The sequence below is a fragment of the Anser brachyrhynchus genome, assembly GCF_964034855.1.
Source record: "Anser brachyrhynchus genome assembly, chromosome: 20".
Lineage (NCBI taxonomy): Eukaryota > Metazoa > Chordata > Aves > Anseriformes > Anatidae > Anser > Anser brachyrhynchus.
Window position 1 is genome coordinate 1,078,070 of NC_137713.1, and position 22,708 is coordinate 1,100,777.

The 22,708-nt window shown below is 42.5% G+C and overlaps 2 protein-coding genes across 6 annotated transcripts in view; one reads left to right on the forward strand and one right to left on the reverse strand.

The window, feature by feature from the left end:
* PAFAH1B1 (platelet activating factor acetylhydrolase 1b regulatory subunit 1) overlaps positions 1 to 3,307 on the reverse strand; it is a 36,285-nt gene extending 32,978 nt beyond the window's left edge. The window contains exon 1 of one of the 2 annotated variants that reach the window (XM_080562751.1): positions 3,113 to 3,307. The gene's annotated coding sequence lies outside the window, so the exon portion shown is untranslated. Of the gene's footprint in view, positions 1 to 2,861; positions 3,028 to 3,112 lie in introns of those variants that run through there. The other variant, XM_080562752.1, reaches the window with a different exon arrangement.
* The window catches only part of MNT (MAX network transcriptional repressor), an 85,702-nt gene continuing 65,872 nt past the window's right edge, over positions 2,879 to 22,708 (forward strand). Inside the window, exons 1-3 of one of the 4 annotated variants that reach the window (XM_080562748.1) lie at positions 2,879 to 2,917; positions 6,224 to 6,521; positions 9,810 to 9,929. The gene's annotated coding sequence lies outside the window, so the exon portion shown is untranslated. Of the gene's footprint in view, positions 2,918 to 3,427; positions 6,522 to 9,809; positions 9,930 to 22,708 lie in introns of those variants that run through there. The other 3 variants (XM_080562746.1, XM_080562749.1, XM_080562747.1) reach the window with 3 other exon arrangements.

Here is a 22,708-nt window from a genome sequence, read left to right on the forward strand (position 1 = left end):
GTATAGGCTGAAGAGTCAGCCATACAGGCAGGACAGATCTCTCGGAGTCACAAAGGTAAGTATTAATGTCTTTTTCTTTTGTAGAAGAGAAATTAACCAGTTACTCCCATAGAAGAAAGTAACTGCCATCATTTCAAGGACAAAAAAATCACCCAAAGTTCTAAGGAGGCAAGTGTTCTATTGCATTCTTCATTGTTCTTACCTTGGATTCATTCAGAGACGCAGGCATTTAGTGAATGCATCCATTAAACCCTGTAACACCTACTCCTCTAAGTAAATGAACTTACAAAAAGCCACTATCCCTTAATTTAATTTGGAGCAAGTTAAAGCCAAAAGCAGTTATCAGCTGTGACAACCTACCAGCAAAAACTGGACTCTAGAACTGAGACAGACCCAAGAAAAACAAAACCTCAACCTGCTTCCTAATCGTCACCTTCACTGTTGTACTCGTTCTGATCAACGCTGGATCCAGGTGGGAATGCCACCAGCCACATCTAGAACAGCAGAGCGCTTCTAAAAGCAGTCCTTTCTAGGTGCTTCATCTGATCCTTATTGTATTCCCCAAATCCTTTGTTCTAATGCCTTTCCGACACAACTTTAAGTCTAAGCATTAGTATTACCCCCATGATGCAACGCCAGCTGAGCAGCACAGCACGGGTCTTACAGAGCCGGCTTGTTCACAAGGGCTTCCAAAACCCTGAGATGTCATTTTGTATGAGCTTGGGACATGAAGAAGGGCAGTGTAATCAAGTCCGTATGCTAGCAGGGGTTGCCTGCCCTACTGTGGGCACCAGAGAGAGCAGGGATGCTTTTTTTTTTTTTTGTGTGTCCACCCGAAACCAAATCTAACCAAGAAGTTATGTGAACACCACCACTAAGCAACAATACAAGGGTTCTCTATAACCGAGGGAACGTCATGTGTAAAACACTCATGCAAAAATTACAATCCTTATCTAAAGTGTAAATAAAAAAAAAATCAACAAGTGAATATCTAAATTGATATATTGAAACGGATACCAGACAAAAAATCTGGCTTTGCAACAGTGACTGGTCACTTCTCACTGCCAGCCAAATCAAGATACACCCTGCAGAAAAATAAGCCTCAAAACAGAATGTGAGATTTGTTTCGTTTCAGAAGGTTCCTGCACCATTAGATTCTTCCCTAAAGAGACTTCATTGTTACGGCAATTAGTATTCCTCCACCCCAGCAAAACGCAAGCAAAGGGAAAAAAAAAAAAAGCTATGAAAGGGTAATCTAGCCATTTCGCAGCTTTGCCTCCTTACTCCACCCAGTCTCTTCTCTGCTCAATGGCTGCACACAGCATCCATAAACATGGCCAAATCAAAAGAAACACACAAAAATGGGAACCCTGAGAACAAGCTGGATATTTGCAATAAATCCTTCTGTTAGAAAATATTTTCTTTGTTTAGTTCCCTAACATAATTCTCCTATTTAATAAAATGACTCTATGGGCAAATAACATTTTGATAGCAGACCCTCCCTCTTCTGAAAACGAGCCGAATGCTGCACAATCATTTACGGAACGATCACCACCGAACAGAGGTTCTTTAGCCCCCACCTCCTCACGCTATATAAACAATACCGCCACAGAAATACATATGTAAAGGGGTCTCTGCATCAATACAGAATTCAGCCAGGTCCATATGCCCAAACGTTTATTTACAGTAAAATAGCGTTTATTAACGATTTTAAATATACCTTCAGTAACCTTCCAGCACCCCCTGGTCAGGTAATTCGTTATGAATTGACTTGACCTGCAGCGACCAAGCCCTCTGCTGCAGCACTACCAGCAAGGCAATTTTACCAGGGATACTACGGCAAAGAAAGGGAAGGTATCGCCTCGTTGTTGGTATTAAAGGTCAAGTTTAATCACATCCACCTTGAACAACAAAAAAAACCCACCCACAGGACAGAGCAACCCTAAACTTTTTTCAGGGAGGCACCACTCCCACCCCCCAACTTCCACCAAAAGCCTGCCTGCGCAGAGCCTCCTGCTGAACAAAAACTCGAGCGGAGCCACGAACGGAGCGATGCGGCCAACCCGGCTGCCAGCAGAAGGTTTTCAGGGCGGCTCGATGCGACTCCAGGCAGCCGGGCAGCGATATGACCCCAAGAAGGAGATTAGACCTCCCTCCCCCGTTTTACTGCAGCTGGCTCTGAAGGTCTGAGCCACCTCCTATCGACGCGCTCCCTGCTAGATCGCTGCAGGAAAACAGGATGGATGCGAACGGCTCTTCCAATAACACCGGCTCCTTTCTGCTCCGCTATCAATTCTTGTTTTGTTTTCCCTGCCGCAGCCGTTCCGGGAGATGTGGGCCATCGTCTGACAAACGCCCGCCGTGCCCTCGGAGGGGCCGGGAGACAAGAATAGGAGGAAACCCTGGGAGAGGAATTCGGGGGAGGACGTTCAGCATCCTCCCGGCGCGCACCCGCCGGGCTCCTCGCCCCACGTTATTTTTTCCTTATTTTTTTCGCCCGGCCCATCGCCTCTCCCCGGGATCTTGCTAAGTCACCCGGGGAAGCGCGGCGGCCTGAAGGCGGGGCGGGGAAGGACAAGGGAGCCGCGGGCGGGGGCACCGGGGCCCCTCTGGCCCCCCCGCCCGGCCGCCGCCCCCCCGCGCCCCGCTTTCCTGCCAAGTCACCGGCAGCGCGGCCGCCGCGAGCCCCGGGAGCGGCCGGCGGGGCCGGGCGGGCCGCAGGGCGGGCAGCGAGAGCAGGGAGCCGCGCCCGCCGCCCCCCCCGGTCCCCGTCCCCGTCCCCGCCGTGCCCAGGGCCCGGCCCCCGCCCGGCCGCCCCCCGCCGCCGGCCTCCCCCCGCCTCCTCCCCGCCGCCTCCTCACCGCCGGGCGCGGCCGCCATTTTGAGAGCGAGCTGAGAGAAGGAGGGCGGGCGGCAGGCAAGGAGGGAGGGAGGAAGGGAGGGGGCAGCGGCGGCGGCGGGGGGCGGGGGGAGGCGGGCGGCCCGCCGGGCCCCACCGCGCCGGGCGGCCTCGGGCCGGGACAGCGCGGCCGGGACGGGCCCGCGGGGCGGTGGCGGCGGCGGCGGCGGGCGGGGGGGTGCGGGGGGGGGGGAGCCGCGGCGCCGGCCTTACCCGAGCCGCCGCTCCGCTCCGCTGTGCTGCGTGGGGCCGGCGCCGCCCGCCTCTCCCATGCACGGCGGCGGGCGGGGGTCGCGGGGCGCTGGGCGCTGGCTCCGCTCCGCGTCTGTCAGAGCCGCCCCGGCCGCCAGGAGGGAGGGAGGGAGCGGCGCGGCCCGCCGCGTCTCTGCGCATGTGCGGGGCGGGGGCGGGGGCAGCCGCCCGCCTCCATCTTGGGCGGTGGAGGCGCAGGGCGTCCGGACCGGCATGCCCCGCGCCGCGCCGCTCCCGGCACGCTCCGCGCCCGCCCCGCCGCGGCCTGCTCGGGGCCCCGGCCCCGGTACCGGCCCGGCCCCGGCCCCCGCCGCAGCCCTGCTCAGCGGTGCCGTTGTGCCCGAACTGGGGCAGCGGCCCAGGAGCGCCCCCTGAGCGGTGCTGCCCGCGGCGGCTGCGTTTGGTCGCGCCGCGCGCGCACAGACAGACACAGACACACAGACACACACGGACAGGCAGACGCGGCCGTGGCGCGCCCTGCCCTGTGCGGGGTCTGCTCCCGAGGCAGCAGTGCGCAGGGAGCCGCCCTGCCCCGCGGCGCTGCGCTTACCGCGTTTGGAGCAGGGCGCGTGTCGCTTCCGAGCCGTGTCTCTGTGGGACTGGGCAGCCGTGCCCCCTGCGCCTTGCTAGTGCACCTTTACCGGATCGTTTCCGAAGAATCGTATTCTGCGCCTGGAGTAGAGTGTTTTCATAACCTTCAACAAACCCTGGTTAGGTAAATCTCGAAATACCTTTGACTTAATTTATCACTGTCCACAGTGGTATGCTGAGGCATCTTGCATAGGCCGCTGGTGATTTAACCCACATGCCTACAAGAAGTGACTGACAGAAAAAAACACAGAATCACAGATAAATCGCCTGCCACCTCCCTCAGCCGCCATCTGACAATGCATAGTTAAATAACTGTGTACATCAGAAGCCAAATTCTTCTCTCAGTTTTTCATTTTGTAGTACTTGGGGTTTTCAGAGGTTTCTGTGTCGGTAAGAACAGTCCTTGCGCAGGTGCTTTGCAAAATCTTCGGTGTTTGGCAAATGAGAGATGAGCTGGCAATAGACCCAACCGGTATAGCTGCTTAATCGCAGTAAATCCAGGTGCAAAATAAAGAGCCCTGCTGTTACAGGAAGCAGTTACATGTGTCACTATCAAAGACCAGTGACCAAAGTCACCTCTAACGTTGGCAGGCATAGCAGCATAATACAAGGTTTAATGCGGGCCATAAAATTTTCTGGAGCGTTGATTTGGGGAAATCAGTATTTTCACATGTAAAATTATCCACGTAGCAAAAAACTTTAAGAAACTTCAAGTGAAGATTTCACAATCCAAGGCTGTATAGTTTTATCTGCTTCTATTGCAAGTAACAACAGATTACTAATACGAACGAATCTCCATTTGTCGGCTAGTTTGAAAGTGCTCTGTCAGCTTCGCTGCTAACCTGTGGCGTGTGCTCAGTCACTGCCTTGTTTATGCTGTTAGTTCATAGCAGTAGGGTAAAGAAGGCTTTTAAAACCCAATCCGCAATGCAGAACTACAAATGGATCCAGGACAAATTTTGAGTATGAACATGCATTTAAGTATTTTTTTTTCACTAGATTGCAAGTTTTGGACTCATTTAGGCCTTGAAGACTTCTTAAAGTTTACACACACACGATGATATCCCAGACATTCCCAAATACACTGATTGACTGATGACATTGAAAGCAATAAAAACATATACAGTATTAAATGTACCAATCAGTAGAATTAATAAACAAATAAATCAGTAGGCCAAATTTCCAGTGAGGAGACAACACAGTGTGGATCTGATCCTTTTGTTAATGAAAAACAATTAACATGGAGCAGAATCTGTCAGTATCCCACAACAACATTTCAGGGATGTGTTCAGATAGTTTCCAAAAAGAGAGGAATGCATCTAATCACACTGGCCCTTTTTTCCACCCAGTATTTCTAAATTCCTGTGCTGACCACTGGCAAGAGCACTTGTCTTCTTGGCAGAGATAACATTCCCAGTTCCCACTTACAGCACATGACAGTGGTATTTCAGAAACATGTCAACAGGATAAGGACGGTGGATCTTCAGTTCTGTGTGATGCTTCCTTTCACTCAGTTATATGGGAAAGTAACATGTCCAACCGAAAATCATGACTCTCCACATTCTGAATCCTCGGGGGTATTAGCCATTGTTGACCAATTTTCACCTCTTAAATTGTTCTCTGGCAATTAACATACTTTTAATTTTTAAATGTGCTATGTAAATTTTCTTATCTCTTAAGAGAGGTACAGTCATTGGCTCGGGTTTTTTTTAACGTGCTGATTATAAATGGGCAGGCCTGGAAGTGACCGGGAGCCTGCCCCTCTTGTTGTATGGTAAAGGATATTAAGGCTTTTCACATTCGAGTTAATTATCTATGAACGTTTTCTCAGTTGTATGGTTGTGCATGCCGCTTACATCCTGGAGCTTTGTGGACTCCGAACTGCTGATTACACCCCTCTGAGCCCCGTGGCTCAGCCATTTTTACCCCTCTGAACTGTCTACCTGTCTAGTCCATACCTCACCAGTTTGGCTATAAGGATACACCGGGAGGCCACACAAAAGCCTTGCTAAATTCAAAGTACGTAACATCCACTGCTCTCGCCTTGTCCGTTGAGCTGCTCATCGCACTGCAGAGTATCGGGCTACTCCAGCACATTATGCACACTCTGCCCTTGGTAAATCAGTGCTGGCTGCTCCAGTCATCTCCTTGTTCCATGGTCCTGAGCATGCCCCCAGGAGGGGCTGAGGAACTGAGATCAGAGCAGCCAGCGTGCAGTTCTCCGGAAGCGTCCATTAACTGCAAGCAGGATGTCTGCAAAAAGTCTGAAATTTAGGATAAGACTTTAAAATGCATGACAAAATTATATCTGCATTAGTTCAGTTTGCAAAGCAGGCTAAACTCAAAATTGTAACGTATCGAGTATTTTGGGGTGCATACGCCAAGTGATAATTAGTGTTTACCCACATAATTCAATCAAGTTTACAGAAACTGATGAATTTTCCCAGTACTTTTATGAGATATTTTTGTCTCCTTTTACAGCTGGCCTTCCTTGCAATATTATCATTTGATACTGGGATGAAAAATAAAATCCCAGCTCCCAGGACATCTGAACTACAAGTAGCCTCAGAGCAGGATTTTTCTTGATAGCTTCCTTGATTGCTGCAGAGTACCTTGGCAACAGAAAGAACATACTCGGAGATAACCTCAGCGGGGATGTGTAGATCCAAATTGCGTAGCTCATTCTGACGCCAGCCTCAGTTTTTCCTTCAGGATATTCCTAAAGTAAACGTTTACAACGTGCACAGCTGCACTTCAGAGTAAGCCAGCCTTCTTCAAGGTACTTTTTACTGTATGGGGACCCTGGTGATTACATATTTCAAAATGCTACATCAAACCTTGGGAGGCAGTATTCTACTAAACACTGAAAACTTCATTCATTGGCAATTTACATTGTCTGTGAGTGAAAGTTGTGATTAATATTCTACCTGTGTAAGTATTTGTGTAACAAAACATCTGTAGTGACTATTCTCCTGTAATGAACTAATTTACATGTTGCAAGTTCGTCTCTGTGCCTGACCTACAGAAGGTGCGATCTGTTACAGCTGCAGAGCTTTGGAAGACAGAAAGTTGCACAAAAATGCCTCCACAGGTCTGAACCGAAAGATTGGCTCAGCTTTTGGTTGGGAATAAATTCTGGTGACACAAATACTGTGGTGACTAGGTGCCAAAGCATACCAAAGGAAAATTAACTTTTAGCTGTGTCTTGCCATTCAATTTGATGAGTCAATGGGCACGTGTGCCTGTGTCATTACCCTGTCATTGAAATAAATCGCAAGAAGTGAGTATTTTCTCACCTTTTTGTTCAATAGTAAATAGAGACTTCTCTGTGGCTGAAGCAAGACCTCTTCCTGAAACTTCAAATTTTTCCACTCCATTGTTTTTATGGAGGGAACTACACGCAGAAGTTTCTGCCATTGTATTTTTTGAATTTTAACATCACTTGGGAATCAATAAAAGATACTGAAAAAATTACTATTTTTGCAACCAAAACAGAGAGGAAATACCTATATGTGGATTTTTTTTTGTTCCCAGAGCAAAGCATAGCCCAAAAGCATTCAGATTCATTTCTAATATATATTCGGTTTTGAGAAATCCTACTTCCAGTACTCATGTGGCCTTACCTATATATTACCAACATAAGGAAGAGGACAATCTGTAACTGTGTCCCTCTCTACCCGACCTTCTTAATAGCATTAAAAAGAAGAGAAGATCAACAAATCCTGGCTCTCTGTGTTTCAGTGCTGAGAACCTTGGCCTTGCGCAAAGGCTGCACCCATCACAGTAGAATTTTTTACTGAAGTGAGCTGAGCTCCATTACAGATTTATTCTAACGAATGCGATGATTTTTTCAGCTAGTCTTCCATTTCTACAACTAGATGTTTACACGCCTATATTTATTCCATTTTGCTTGTTAACATAACTGGTCATCTTGTATAGGTTAGAAATTGCTCATGCTACTGTCAGTGACAGTGTTATCTTTCTATACCTTGATTCACCAGTCTGTATTTCTGCGGTTATTATTTTCACATGATTTCTTTTTTAAAGTCACATGTTAGTCCGGCAACTACTTCTCCTAGGGCCAAAGGATGAAAGTCCAGGTACAAGGAGCATTTCATCAGCTTATCGGTTTTGTTTTTCCTGGCTGTACCCTGACAGAGGACCTTGTATAAACTTTATTGTTCACCTTTGAAGTACAGCTTTATCTAACAGCTGTAGGCCTGGCTCATTTGTTAAGTCACAACTTGTCTGCTGGCTCTTTTGCATTTTAGTGGGGGTATAGTCAACTTCTGCCATGCCTGACATTCAACCATGTCTATTCCAATACAGTGAGATATTAAAAGTTTCATTTTTGTGATGCTATGAAAACAAGTATTGCGTATAATTCACAGTGTTTTTAATGTTATATAATAATTGCAGGTAGTTATTGTCATACCTGAAGATGTTTTCTGTTCCCACATGTTTAAGAAAAATATACAAAGTACACTTACTCAAAGGATAAATACACTTAATTTTAAAACTTGTATTTAATATTTTCAGCATATGGTTCCTTATATATTCAAAACATTTTTCCAAGTTAAAGTGAAAACTCTACCAGTAACATGTAAATTTCAATTAAAAGTATAGTAAAGCAGTTCAGAGATAGTAAAAGATCTTCTCAATCTAATTGGGTGTGCGCTTTTGTATGCAAAAGATGCACACAGTTATCATGCTAATTTAGAGGTGTACTCTAGCTGAACATGCAGATCAGGTCATCACAGACTCCTGTAGTTAACTGGAATAATTTGTGTGCATAAGCACCTGATTTGCATAGAAAACTGCTGCAAATGCATATGCAGATATCTTAAATCAGATAAATAATCAATCTTACAGAAATGTTTCTAAGCATATTGCAACTGAAATTAAAAATTGACGTACTCTAAGTGCAAGTCTTTGTTGTACTTCAGTGTCACATTTTCATTTACATCTATAACCTTTAGAATGAAATAAGTATGTGAGCTATTGGAGTGGCTGGTTTAATGATGCTTCACAAATTTGTATATCAAAGCAAAAAAAGCAACTATACCATGACAGTTTGTCAGTATAAAGATTGTGGAAAGTAGTCCAGAGCATATTAGTATGAGGTAGTAGTATTAAAGGAGGGGAGGACAAACTACCGTCAATGTACTCTTAATCCATAGTTATCCCAGCTTTGGATTAAACTGCCTTCTGAAGTTTTTTTAAGGCCCCTTTTATATTGGAGTGTTTACCTTCGGTCACGATGTTTCCCCTTTTAATGAGTTCATATTTTAAAAAGACCAAGATAAACTCTTCTGCTGAGGATAGCAATGGTATTGCTGCTGAGTCAAAAACAGAGCTAAAACAAAGCAAATATGTTGCTTTTATAATTCTTTAAATTCCATTGCTAATTATAGTAACGTGTAATCACGTATGCTGTTACTGCTGACACTATCCAACTCCCCTTCTAAATTCCTTTCACTATATTCCTTTTCACTTAAAATAATAAAGCACTGCTGACAAAATTAAGTGACATTGCTTGCATTTTATGTAATCATCATACAGCAAAGGCTAGTTTCATTGCACTCAACCTAATTTTAAAAGATGTTCTCATGTTATTTTTCACTCCTTTGTAATCCTGTTGCTTATATATAACCCACAGAAACCTAAAATTTACTTCTAATTTAAGAGTTTCTTTCCTCTAAATCACTTTTAGCCATGCATATTAGTTTGCTATTGCAGAATCACCGAAGTCTCTTTAAAGTTCTGCTTTTACAGCAGAAATCTGTTGCTCAAGATACTGTAAAACAACAGGGAAATACGCTCTCTGTCCTGACTGTGCTTCTGTCTTCTAAACACAGCTTTGATGTTACAAGTATCTTTACTTAGGTCATCCAAGAAAATCAGAGACAGACATTATTCACAATGTATTTTTCATTATAGATATGGGAAATGAAAAGAACTGTGTGCAGCTGTAACTTGTGACTGTTATAAAGGCAACTTAGTAATAGTTACTGAGTTTGTATTCTTTGTATATCTGATTGACATAACATCTTTTTGTTCGCGTCAGGTGCAGCAGTAAGCTGAGCAGACTTGAGGACTGAGTTGCTTCTTCTCCAGAAGGATGATGAATTTTGCAGCTGAAGTTATTAGCAAGCTAACAGAGGAGATTTGTAATATATAGGCTACGGTATGCAAGAAACCTTGTCAATAGCTACCTGAAGGACAAGTTTTAGTTGTACATGTCTTCTAAGCAAAAATATCTTCCTGAGCAGAAATATTGATCTCTTAAAAATAAAATGAATGTCCTTTTCCTGACATAGTATCTATTTAACTAATAGACCTGTTTCAGAGTAATAAATTGATAATCTATTACCATACATAAATAAGCAACATTTTACAAAAAAAAAAAAATAGAGCTATTTAGAATCTGTTGCTTTGACAAAACATGATTGTAAATGCCGTGCTGATGCCACAATTTTTTAATTTTGAAATATTTATTTCTCCTGGGAAATTCCAATTCTCTTTTAGATTAAAAAATTCCTAACTATTATTCCTCAGTAACATCATGAATGTTACTGGTCTAACTAGAAGGCTTAGGAATTAAAATAGATGCATGTTGGGACTGCTGTCAGCTTTTATTAAGAAGGTGGTCCAGCTGGACAATTTTTCTTCCTAATAGGAAGGAATATTGCAGCTTCCCAGCTACCAGGAGGTAGGTCATTCGTAATGCGTTATGATTCACATACATAAGAATGTACCATGATCAACCCATGCACAAATACTCACACGCCCTAATGAAATTATATGGTTGACACGTTCTTAAAATGAAACTTTCTGAATGCAATTATACTCATTAGTTGTGCTGTGATTCAGTATTATGCTAGCTAGTAATGAAATGCTTCAGTGGAGTTGGACTATTCTTCATACTGTATCTCATAAGGAAACAGTAACCTTAGCTTGCCTTTTTCCCACTTTTTTTTGTGTGATGAACAGCTATAATTAATACAATGTTACATAAAATGGATGGTGAAGAAGGACCACATTGGCTGTGGTAGTAGGTATTTGCTAGTAAATGCACTGAAAATTGTAAATGGAAGAAAAAAATCTGAGATTTGAAATTTTGTCAAACAGCAAATATACAGACAGAAAACAGTGGGGTAGAATACTTATTGTTACTCTTGGGATGCTACACTTCTAAGATGAGAAACAGGACTATAAGAGTTTATTATAAAAAAAAAAAAAAGGCTGCAGAGGCAAATAAAGTTGGCTGCCTGGGAGAAGCTGAGATAAAGATTAAAAAAAATGTTTAAGTGTATTAGAGAAATGTTTCTCCTAAGGCGACAAGGGGAATTATTAGCTTATGTTTATTGTAATTCCATTGTCCTCCAGAAATATTTCCCAGCATTCTTATCAAAGAACAAACTGGGGTGGGAGAACAACAAAAAAGGTTTTATGATTGCATTCATCTGAATTTGAAAATATAAATAAAGGAGAAACATTTTCCTAGTTGTGTAAATTATCTGAGATTTTATTGAAGATGGGATAATAATTTGATAGCATTGTGAAGGTTTACTGCTTTGGTACATCATTGTGTGGTCTTGTGCTTTAAAAAGAAATGTGCTTTAGATCTTTCTATAGATAACATAATTTTACTAGAGTTTTTAGATTTATTTACATAGAATGTAGAGCAATGCATACCTTACCCATGTGGAAGTTAATGCTGAAAACTCTAAATGACAGAGGCAGTAAAATGATTTATTCTGTAGTATCTGCATTTTTTAAGTTAATATCTTCTGGTTGAAACTATAATTCTGAATAGTGAGTAAAACAGTAGAAAGAGAGAACATCTGTTCATTTTTGGAAAAGTTACAAATGATTATTACTGATATGCTACGATGTTGTCCTGTGCTTTGTTTTGTCAATAACATATCTTCTTTTGGGAAAACCATGTACCCTCTTCTGAAAACTCCTTCAAACATTTAAAATGGCTGCATTATTAACTCATGTCTATGAGGTTTATTTATACTTATTCTTTAATAGAAGTCACTACAAAAATAATATGAACATGTATCGGAAAAATTCTCTGTAGAAAATCAGTAGTAAAGCTCTCAGTGACTGTGATAGAATAATCATAACTGGTCTGTAATTTTTACAGCAGAAGGTTAATGTTCATTCACACTCTACTGGCTCAAGTGCTTTCTCAGACCTTGGGTATACTCCTATTATTTGTTCCAAGTATAATTTAGTGACCTCAGTGACCATATTACATTTACGTATATCATTAGAAGAAGATAAACTTCAGGATGTGGGATCTCTTAGCCAGGTTAGAAAACATTTAATTAAAAATGCTTTGGAAGGGTTGAATTGTCGCTGACTCTCTACTGTATTTTCTGCATTCATTCTGAATAGGAAACTCTAAGCAAATGTTGCTAAATTAATGTATGTTACCTAAAAATGTATAAAGAGTGTCCTATTCTTTTAGGAGCTCTCTATGAAAAAAAAAGAAGTAGAATTCTATCTGAAAGGAAAAAATTAGCATTCAACTTTGACATAACCTTTGGTAGACAAAACTTACATTGGTTTCAGTTAGAGCTGTACTATAATAAGATCATATGTAGTAGTATGTTTTACAGAGTAGTTTCATAGCTCAATAAATTATTACATGACTGAAAGAGACATGGGACAGGGTGATCTCAGAGGATGTCAGAACACGATTTCCGTAGTGTTTGCCTTTTATTTTACATAAGTTATTACAAGTGTTATTTTACTCACTCTGGCTTATCCAGTAAAGGTTTACAACTTTTAACTGGGAAAAAGGTGTGAGACTAATTATAAAAAATATAATTGTGAGGTTCAGTTTGTTACCATTTTAATGCATGGTTAGAAATCAACAATTCTTATTTGGAATTGAAAAGGAATTCTAATTGAGACTCATTTACTAATTCTTAAAAAAAAGGGAATGAACACCTCTTTGGTTCATTTACAGAATCCCAGTAGATTTCCATTGGGCCTGGAGAGTTTTCTCTGTCCCCGTTTTCAGGCTTCATTGTTACCTGTATTCACTTTTTTATCTTGTATGGCAGCTTTTTCATTATTAAGTAGGCTCAGTGAAGGGTACACTAAATTAGAACATTTTTGTCATTTTACAGTACAAGACAACAAAAAGTCTCCCCTAAGCTTTCTGATGTACTGATAAAGCAGAAGACTTATGTGAATCATATCTAACATCTAATCTGTAGTCTTCTGAAATGTTGTATTTACAAAGTTACCTCGGAATTTTTCAAGAACAAACAATTTGCCTCTTTTAAGAATGTGTTCAGAAGGATGTAAACCAGCCAAAGATTCTGACAAGTTAGCAGAGGCTGACTTGAATTACGTAAGTAAGAAGTTTGAATTGCAAAGTTGTTTCTTCCCATAGCAATATTTCTTAGGATTCTTATTTCTTAGGACTTAGAATTCATCAGGTTAATGGCATGTAGTACAACTGAAATAAATACCTTTTGTTTTGTACTAAGCTGGCAATGTAACTTTAATTAAAACAAAACAGAGGAGTAGGGGAATGGGCAAGTGATTGACATGTTATGCCAGAATAATTGAGTTAGATAAGGCTGATAAAATTTTAATTATTATAAGACAGGAATAACTGGTGTGGGATTTTGGACTTTCAGATTTTCAGCTGTGATAGATCAATAGTCAGTTCTGTAAAATTCACCTTTCTGTAGTCACCTACACATCTGTAGGAAAAGGCGTTTTCACAGCTGATAAATACCAGTCCAAGAGCTTGATTCTGAGGCAAGAATACATCCAATTGCCGCCAACCATTTGTCACACAGGCTGTTGTAGTTGCAAAGAGAAAAAAGTTAAGCACCCCAGAAACTGCTGAATTACTTCAGTGAGTTGAAAAGATGAAGTAAGTATGAGGAAAAACCTGAATCAGTTAGAAGTGATTTGATTTTTGGAGGGCCTGATATGTGTTAGTATAGCTTTCAGAAACATTATTTGAATGTAGAGAAATATCTTTAGACAATTCCAGCAACATAGCTTTATTTTCATTTTCTTGAGAGAGATAGACCAAATGCTGAAAGCAACGATCACATTTTCATATCTGGAAAATAATGTAATCTGTTTTAAAAGTCTACAAACAAATGTTCAAGAAAAAACAAAAATCTTTTCACCTTGAACCTAAGACATAATTCTTCAGAGTGTATAACCTGCCAGATTCTTTTATTTTCACTGGTAGGTACTTTGTCCAAACTACCATTTTATTTCAGGTTGTTTTTCCACGAGGGAATCTTTCCATGCTCCAAGTTAATTGTTTCTCTCAAGGTTCTTTACTACATAGAAATTGAAGCTAATGCAGTCTATTTTAGCCTTTTAAAAGCACTCAGTGCTATGATATCTATGTGCAAATCTAAAAAGATTATATAAATCAGCATACAGGGAAGTTAGAGGACAGCTAGGGATCATCTTAGTTCTCAGAGAGCATAATATCTTTTGGCTGGCTTCAGTAGTTGTCCTGAAGTAGTACTACGTCGTGCTATGTAGAATGGGCACATTTTAATGAGGTGAGTTAATCCCTATATTCTAGGAAAAGACCTTGATAGCATTATCTGCCTTTACTTACAATACTGTATGTATTAGAGCGCACAGAGCTATTCCTGGACTGCCAGTCCAGTTAAAAAAAAAAACAGCCTCTTACAGGGAACTAAAATTTAGTTGCTTACAGGCTACTAATCAGCCGCTGCAGTGAGTATCAGAAACAAGAAATGACTGGTGCATTTGCTGTGGGCACTAAGATGGAGAGCAATGGAGGCACTGGTAAGGTCCTAAGGAAGAACTTGCTGGCTGCTGCAAGTTGCAGAGGCTTAGCAGCACTTGGCTCCAATACTGAGGACGATATTATCAGTGAAAGCTAAATAACAGAAAAAGGGCTGAAGACATTACTAAGATAATGCTAAATGTTAACGTTTTCTAATAAATTCCTTGCCCTATGGTAGCTATTGTCCTTGTCTACAGCAAGTCTCCAAAGCCTGTTAGCAGACAGCAACAAGTATTTCACTGACACCTAGAATGAGGGAAATAAAAACGCCAACAGTGCTGAATATCATGCTTTAAAATGACAATTGTACTCATTCAGAAGCCCTTTTCCAGTTGAAGACTGAAAAATAATGTGGGTCCTTGCTGACAGGATGCTTTGCCAACCAGAAAAATGGAAAGAACTCTCTGATCAAAAAGCGCTGAGCCAGCTGATTGTGTTGGAAGCAGCTCTGTGCCAAGAGCTGTTACTTCGTAACAGCTGGTAGTTCAATCTCTGGTACAGAGAGCACAGGAGAGCCTCTTGTAGCTTGGTATTTAGACACCTGAAGCTGAAAGTCAACTAGAATCACTGGATTATTATTTTTTTATTCCATTTAATATGAAAAGTCCAGTGTTTGTGTGAGCAGTGAGACGTAAAAGGGAAAAACGTGAAATCACATGGGGCTGTAAAGCCAATTTGGAGAAATGGTATCAAAGAAGCAAGCAGGAGCCTCTCCAATGTTAACTCTGAGATGAATAGTGAGGGCTCCGCATCCTCTGCAGTATGATGAGCAACTGTTACCAAGGTGGAATACCAAAAGCAGATACCAATACTGACGGAAAATGATGGAAATACAGAGAAGTTTGCAGGTACACTAAAAGCAAAATGTACCGCAATCCTTTTTGTCCCCAGTTTCCAAGAGAGGACTGGTGTGATTTGAGAGGCAACCGGTATGATGATTGCGAAGGGGAGTGATGCTGCTCTGCAGGAGGAGGCTTCTGAAGGACAGGCACATTCATTCAGAGGCCAGGAATGATTGTTGTTTGGTGTGTGTGTTCCTTACTCGCCTTTAAATTCTTACAAAAAATGCCACTAGTTTTATTGATGGAGATTCACTAGGTAAAGGAGAGTAAAAAGATGGTCAAAGGTGATGGTCATGCTGATAAAGGCTCTCTGAGCAAGAGTTTCCTGATACCTTCAGGAAAATCAGCTGTCCAGCTTACAGAAAGTTAGAAATAATGTGAAGACAGCAACTTGATTAGTTTAACTTTAATTCGTCTCTTTATGAATATCTAAAATACTTTCTTCCACCTTCAAGCCATAGGGAAATACTCTTCCTATAATTATAGGTCTTTTATGAAAACTGAAAGAAAAAAAAGCTATGAAAAATAAGTAGGTTCATGTCAGGAAAGTTCAGAGACGTGTAGCTGCTGTACTTTTAAAAAGGTCCTAGCAGTTTGTCTGAATGTCTGCTTCTGACTGACAGATTTCCCCAAACTCAATATTGGAACTGAATTAAAACATTAACATTTTGTCCCAGCTGTTGTTGAGTTGCTCTGGGCAACTTTTTTCTTTAAGATCTTAAAGTAATACAATTGATTTTCACAGCTGAACTTGCAGTGTTTTGCTGTAACACTGACAGTACTCTAGAATCCTTTATTGATGTATTTTTGTGCACTTCAGTCTTCATTTTCAACTGCCGTGTTCCATGTGAAGTAATTTACATATATGCAAAATGAATGTTAAAAAAATCTAAATTGTGGCCTTTCTCACTAAGGTTTTGCATGTGCTAACAGTAACGCAGGGTGCAAGGCAAGTGTAGAATCTAGCCTTCAGGCATGGATCGAATTTCACGTAATTCTTGTCCTGTTCCTCGTTTTGATATTATTCTTAATTTATATCAGCATTTCTACTGATTAAAAGTTAGACAGCAAACTACACCATTCAAAAATTATTGTGAAAGTCATTGGCAAATACAAATTTTAGTCTGTAGTGTTGAGAATGATAGTGAGAAGCAGATCAGGATGGAATGGGGGTAGGGAGCTTGGAATAATTTAAAGGAATTGGAGGAGGAGGATAGAAGCTTATTTTATTCCCATTTAGCAATTAAGGAAGGAATCTGTCTTTATCTGCCATAGCAGACAGAGGAAAGTAAAGAGAGGAGGGGGTCATGAGCTGGGTGCTCCTTTGTGAACACACAACTTGTGGTGAGAAAGATGAGTAGAGGAATCATGAGAAGTAACTGTCAGTATCCACAATAAAAAAATGCCTTAGCAGGTTGGCAATCAGCTCGTCAGAAATTCTGTAGTCCTCGTATTAGCCAGGTGGCCAGTTCCCCACTTAGCCTGCCAAGTGAGTTGATCATCAGCTAGGAGCCAGACAGAGTGCCAGGTGGCCAGCTCCATCACTCAGCATCCAATTAACAATGACACTGGTTCGAAGCCAAGTAGAAAGGCAGCTCGGAAACAGGGAGAGGGAGCGTTGCTGTACCACCGGTCCAGTCCCTATGTCGTGTCCAGCTGCCTTGAATTTTTCTAGAAAGCTTGATTTTTTTTGAATCTTTTTTTTTTTTTGCTTGCTTGTTTATAAGCAATAAAGCTGTCTAAATATTCTGGATGTCTCCACTATTCTTCTTTTACAGCACCTAAGAGCAGAACTGTGCCACACTATGAATGTTCTGTCCATACTGGAAAGAAACTGCCCAATTCATTTAACTTCTGAACCGTGTTTGAGTACTAACCCAGCTAAGGGAATACGAGCTAAGTGTGATGCTGGTGTTATGGCACAGGTGGATCTCACTTGATTATGCTTGAATTACTTGGCAAGAAATTATCCTCCACTCAGCCCTCATCAAGAATTTAAAATATAAGGGCAGTTTTTGAGCTCTGCTTTTTCTACTGTTTCAACATTTGATAAAGGTAATTGTATTTCAAAGGCTTTTTCACTTTAGTGGTTTTTGTAGGGTGCTTTGTATTAAATAAACACTACTAAAAGGGCCTACTGCCCCCTCACAACTCAAAATCAGTTAAAAATTTTCTGTAGGTTTTAATGGAAATATGGGATTTAAGTTTGTTTTTACTATGTGGATATAATCATAGATTTACTAAGAAAGCTCTGGAAAACAATCAGAATTTGTGAGATGGGATAGCCCAATGAATCCTATAGCTCAGATAGTCCTCTGGCTGTTAGATTTAGTTGTTATTCACGTTGGAGACTGTCCCGAGGTCCCTGCGTGGTCTTTTACTAGGCCTTGTTTGTCCTCCGTAGGAGTGGAGCAAAAATTGAAAACGTTTGAACTCTTTTCCACTCCCTAGCAATCAGTTTGAGACAAGCAAGTAGAGAAAATTCTTGTCAGTTTTGTACACATATTGTGAATAAATAAAGGGTTTCAATTTGTAGCATCTTGTGTGATATTTTGAAAATGAGGGAAAGGAGAGTGTTTAAAAATTCAGCTTTCTTTAAGCTCCACTCGTAGTCTGAAAATCGTGTTCCATCTTTAGGCTGCCGGTTAGGGCAAGATAAACAGTTATGAATGAAGCAAGCTGACTGGCCAAAAGTGAGATAATAGTTTGTAGGAATAGATCTATATATAGCTCGAAGGATACAGCAGTCTGAACTGCAGTATCCAGTGACTCACGAACGGCTCAGGAAAGGTATGCTCAGGGTAGAGTCTTGTCTGAAATCTCAGCACTGCTGCTGCAGTGAGTGTGAATGAAAAACTCCGGCGGAGAACAGGTTGCAGGGTTTTGTGGCTGTACCTAGGCGGCTACAATTAATAACTTAAAACTCAGTTCCACAGGGCAGGTATCAGATTTGTCACATCCGACTGCTTCCTTGTGTATTGGCACAAGAGTAGGGATGTAAGAAGAGTTGGTTACATCACACAGAAATACCAGCTCCTATAGAGAGTAGGTGGTTATCTCACCTGGCAGATGAAAAATAAAGGCGAGTGTTCATTTCCGGCTCTCAAAGACTTGATTCAGATCATGCAATTACCACTATGTATGAGATTTCTCAGTGATAATACAGGAATAGCAGTTTTGATGTATAACTCCTTGGAATTAACAAAAACATCCCAACATTTTTGGGTGAAAGAGTTAGTAACTGGTGTATTATTGTCCGGAGTTGACTCAGAGTAGCCCCGTGACCTTGCATTAGCCTCTCTCACCAGTTTCCATAGATGCAAAACGGAGCTAACAATGCCTAATTATCCACTTCATCTACTAAAAAGGGTTAAGGCTGGGGACGCTACGACCATTTAATTACCCTTTTTAATGAGCTCTGAAAATAAGTGACTGGGAACCGGTATTGCTGGCGTAAATCATGCAGCGGCTGGACGCAGTGGGCGCAGGCGGGCTGCCGAGGCTGGGAGCTTCTAGAGGAAGAGCAGAGGCCGGCCCAGCGCCCAGGCCCAGCACCCAGGCCTGCTCCCAGGCCCAGCACCCAAGCCCAGCGCCCAGGCCTGCGCCCAGGCCCAGCACCCAGGCCTGCGCCCAGGCCCAGCACCCAGGCCTGCTCCCAGGCCCGCGCCCAGGCCGGCCGCCTCGCCTCTTTGGAAAGCGAGCAGCCGTGCGCCTGCTGAGTGCGATGCCAAGCTCCTTGCATCATCCGCTCTCCTCCCCCTCTCCCCACCACAGCTGTGGTAGCAACAATTATGCGGGGAGGAGTGTGTCTATCTGTGGCATTTCCACCCGTTTGATCCCTCTCAGGCAATCACGTGGAGGTGGGGTTTCTGCCTTGCTTACGTGTCTGTGTTTTTAAATCAGCCTCTCGTGTTGCCGCTCCGCAGTCAGCACACCGCCAGCCCGCCTCTGTACGACACAGCGCCGTGTGATCAGCCGGCGGCTGCCATAACTACCTGCGGCTTGCGAAGTGTGGGCAGCATTTCGCAGATGCTGCCCGCAAAGAGCAAAGACGCGGGCACCCCGCTCGCCTCCCGACACCCGCTGCCCGTCTCGCCCCCATGTCTGCCTGGCCCTGTGCAGGAAGGGAAATGTTCTTTCAGTGCAAGGCAGCTCGGCGAGAGAAAGGCTTTATCAGGTCAAGTTTCTGCTTGTCGGTGCCAGGATGCAGACTCCCAGTTCAGGGCTTGGTAGCGCTGCCTGGCACTGCTGCCCCTGCCACCCACCCGCGGGGCACCCAGGGGTGCACACCGCTCCTGCCCCTGCCTGCTGTGGGCTCGTGCAGCTCCCCCAGCAGAGCTAGGGACAGCCGTAATCTCTGCGTGGTGCACAGAGAATAAGCCGGGCAATTTTAGTCCCTGACATTTATTTATTTTGAAAAACAAAACAAGCTTTTTTTTGCTGGCTAGGTCTAGAAATGCCTTTGTCTTTTCTTCAAATATTTGTGAAATATACAGGGATCAGGACTCTGTGCCTTCTTCTTGTATTTTAATGTGGCTGCTTTTAGAACGCTGCCATCAGAAGGTGTTTTTCTGTAACCTTCCTAAGGGCAGTCAATGAATGCAGTGGTATGCACGGATGAAGACAGTGCCCAAAGAGGGGGGGGAGAGGAGGGAAGGCGAAGAAAAGAATGGTCAGCTTTACGTATTTCAAAACAAAATATCTAAGATAGGTCCTTCCCCAGAGATTTTTTTGCCGTTTTAATTGTCTTCAATCTCTATTGATGTTTTTGCCAGCATTGTCAGCATTGTTCAGCTAGGGAGTATTTACATTTGTTTATTTTGATTTTAGAGTGTTGATGAACAGCATGTGAAAGAAACAAACCCAAATGAGTTCAAAGATATTATCACTTTGTCATTAATGTACTTTGAGGCTTTTTTTTTATCAACAATCTCACATTCTCAGATGCCACTGGCAAAGCTGCTGAGGGAACATACAATTGGAACGCACTGCCTGTAACTGAGCCCAGCCAGGTGCCATCAGGGGTGTCATATAATCCGGTTCCTAAACGTCTGTAACACTGTAGAGGTTGGTTGGTTGGTTGGTTTGCTGTTTATGACAAGAAGATGGGAGCCTTCTCTGTGTTGTAGGGGCCTCTCCTCACCCTCTGTTCTCTGATGGTTAGAAACCCTGACAGCAGACAGGTGACTATCTCCTGGTTAGGCAAAGGGAGTGTTTTATAAGACTTTTTAAGGGTAAAACTAACAATTTACTTCAATTGCAGTGGCTTTCACTGGCAGCACGACCAAATTCATGTTAATTTCAGTGTACGTCATGTTATGTCCTGTGTATTTCTAAACAGTAGCCAGTGATTTCAGATTTCCTTCAGTCAGTCCTTCCACTGTCCCCCTCGGCAGCCACATTTCCATTTTCTGCTGGGGTAGATGTACCACTGCACATACGATCACTAATGCAGCGGGTGCAGCTTTACGTGCCTGGCAGTGTGCTCATAAAGGGCCTGATGAAATACAGAAAGCCCTTGCCAGTCACCATAAACAATGGTGCCCCAAGGAAATGAAAAATTGCCTGCCTGTTTTACACCCATGTGCTTTACAGATTAGAATGTGGCTTTAGGTATTTAGGTGCTTTAAGCCTGACTGTAAGATTTTTTTATTCCCATAATAATGATGTGGAACTAAATGATCTATTTTCCAGTATGCCACAAGGCTGATTAAATAGGAGGCTGGAAAAGGGGTTTTAGAGTCAACATTCAGCTTTGGGAATTCTTTTCTGTGTTTGTTATTTTTTAACAGTGGATTGGAGAAGATTACAAAGCCTGAAATGAATATAAATAGTTTCCTGATTTAATAAATAATAATAAAAAAAAGCAGAAGAGGATTTGATTTAAATCTTGCCCTGAGGAGCTGGCAGCTCAGTGGCAACGTTATGGACTTGTGTAGTAGAACTGCAATGAGTAATTCCTCACCAAAAGAAAATAAAAGTTGTCTAGATGGTTTTGCTTCAAGATCTTCTTCTAGCCTAGCTAGAATTCATACAAGGAATTAGGAAACTATTATTTAAAATAGTATCTTCTGCATAGCTCCTCTTGGCTTCAGAATACTTTGGTAGCATCAAATAAATGATTTTTGCAGCACTCCTGAAATGAAAAAATATTCCTCATAATCTTAGTAGTACTTAAGTGGGAAATACGAGTGACTGCTTTCCCCCAGCACACCTGGGCCTAGGCAGCCTCCCGGTATACACTTCCATATACGAGTAATGTACAGAGGTACCCAGCACTTGATACACACAAGCGCACTCTCACGCTGAGGACCTTGCAGTCCAAAGCCCTTATCTTCATTCAGCTCTGCGCTGAGCTGCATGACTGGAGTCAACTGTAAGGCCTGTCCCAGCGGGTTAAGTAGAGAATTCATCAGGAGAGAGGAGAAAGGAAAAAAGAAAAAAAAAAAAGAGGGGAAGGAGAGGCAAAGATGAAAAAGACAAAGGTATGTGGGAGTACTGCTGCTAACAGGGTAAGCAGGGAATGGGGAAGATAAATAGGGAAAAAAAAAAAAAAAGGAAAAGAAAAACTGTGCAGCTCAGAATTGCTGAAGGATGAGAAGTAAATTTTTTGGAGCAAGGAAGGGCAGGAGAAATTCCCTCTGGGTAGTTCTGAATTGTGAGGAAGAGATTGAATTTGGGAAAAATATTACAAATTTGGTGTGGAAAACAGCTGTTACTCTGGGTCCTATTACTTGAATTTGAACAATTATATAATTTAAGAATTTCAACTCTGTCTTCAGCTACGTCACACATCACTGGAAGTCCCAGTCCATTTGGGGTCCTTCATTTGTTTCTAGCATTAGCATTAGATAATAACGCTGTGTAGTAGCGCTGTAAGGGTTGCACAGCGCAGGAGCTGGGATGCCCACGCCGGTAGATGGGCAGAAGAAGGCAGGAAGGGCCCAGTAAGGGTCAGGGCAAGTCAGAAGAGGGACGCCAGCCTGCTGCTTCCCAGCTCCCACGGTGTAACCTCCAGACAAGCGCTTCCCGTTCTTCCTAGTATGCAGGTTTTTTTCTGAAGAAATCTGGCAAAGCATCAGGCAAAGCAAAAGGAAAAGCTGTTGCATACTGCAAGTGACAAACCCCAAAGCATTTTGCATTTATTTTTGCTGCATTTGGAGACATGGACTGCATAATCTAATGTCTTTTATGTCTTGTATTGTTTCTAGCAAGATTGTTTAGTGAGCGTGCCACCTTTAGGCGTTATTGATGAAAAACATTTGAAAATGGAACCTCAACAGGCTGCTTCTTAAGAAATACGAA